The 1,377-nt window shown below is 49.8% G+C and overlaps 1 non-coding gene across 1 annotated transcript; it reads right to left on the bottom strand.

Moving 5' to 3' along the window:
• Positions 1 to 860: 860 nt before the first annotated feature.
• On the bottom strand, positions 861 to 992 carry LOC115032852 (small nucleolar RNA SNORA17). Its single transcript, XR_003838511.1, has one exon. It is a non-coding gene; the product is annotated as a small nucleolar RNA SNORA17 (small nucleolar RNA).
• Between the last annotated feature and the right edge of the window lie 385 nt (positions 993 to 1,377).

Genomic DNA, 1,377 nt, shown 5'->3' with positions numbered 1-1,377 from the left:
TGGGTCCACTCTCCCAAGTGAAGAGGGTGGGGTTACATCTCTCCCTTGCCCATGTCACCACAAGGCAAACAAGTAGAGGGGACAACTCTCCCATGCTCATACCCTCAGGGCCAGCTTACTCATGTCCCCACTACCAAAGTCAACTCTACTGTGCTGCTCAGGCAAAGTGCAGGGTCCACTTTCCCAAGTACTGCAGCTGTTGAGGGGCAGGGCCAGCTCTCCCACTCTCACAACCCTAGGGCCACTTCTTCCTCAATGCCCAGGTGAGGGTTGGGGCCATTTCTTCACAGCCTTCAGATATTAACCCATCCTAAGGCAGCCAGACCAGGGATGTCCTCCTAACCTTTGATGATGTTTCAGGGCCATGGACCCAGATATGGCCCACCAGTGGCAGCACAGGCCAGGACCCCACCATGGTCCCAGGTGGCATCATTGGCTACTCACATCAGGCTGTTCCTCACTAACTTCAAATCTCCAGTTCTGCCTGTCTTCATTGTGCCCACATCCTTCTATTTGTCTTTCTCTTCCATTTTTTCACTACTTATTTGCCCCTTTCAGAGGGAACCAGGGTCTCTGAGTGTCTGGGGTTTTCTCAGGAGCTGTCTCAAGGGTGTTACACCCTGCTCATGCATTATGGCACCAGGAAGGGGTCATTTTGAGGATGGTCTGCCCCCAGCCCCATGTATGTGCCTGACTGGTGGTCATCCCAGGCCAGCTCCCTGTCCAGGCCAGACTGGCAGTCATCTCGGGTGGGTCCCAGGCAGGATTCTTCTAGTCTTCGGCTTGCTCCTAGTCCTGGGAGCTATAGGGGCCCATGCAGCATAGGACTGGGGGTTATCTCAGGCTCACTTTTCTCAGGGAGTGTTAGACTACTAATCATTCAGATGCTCGAAGGTCAGAACACTGAGTATAGACATAGCCTCTCTCTACTCTGCCACCCACTGATGTACATGTGACCCAGCAGTCACACCTGCAATGCCTTTAGGAGCAGGCACAAACTTTCCAGTTAGGCATCGGTGATACAAGCCTATAATTTTAGTGCTCACAAGGCTGAGAAGAAGAGCTTAAGGTTGGGCTACATAGTGAGAATATGTCTTGAAACACAAAACAGTGTCGAGGAGATGATTCGGTGAGTAAGGGTGTTAAAAGGATGCTTGCTATATAAAACTGATGATCTCACATTGATCCCTGGAATCCATGGTAGTGGCAAATTTCCAAGACACACACACACACACACACACGCATAATATTAAATAATTTTTATATCAAAGTCTGGATGGAGTTTGTGGAGACTCTAGTAAGCCTTTCACAATACTCCTTGATCTTACACATCCCTGGAGTCAGTGGAAACCAGAAGACAATGGAACATCTTTAAGG

The sequence above is a fragment of the Mus caroli genome, unplaced genomic scaffold (assembly GCF_978045245.1).
Source record: "Mus caroli unplaced genomic scaffold, Mus_caroli_1 scaffold_14, whole genome shotgun sequence".
NCBI lineage: Eukaryota > Metazoa > Chordata > Mammalia > Rodentia > Muridae > Mus > Mus caroli.
The sequence above is the reverse complement of the archived record's forward strand: the minus strand, read 5'-3'. Positions and strand labels throughout refer to the sequence as shown.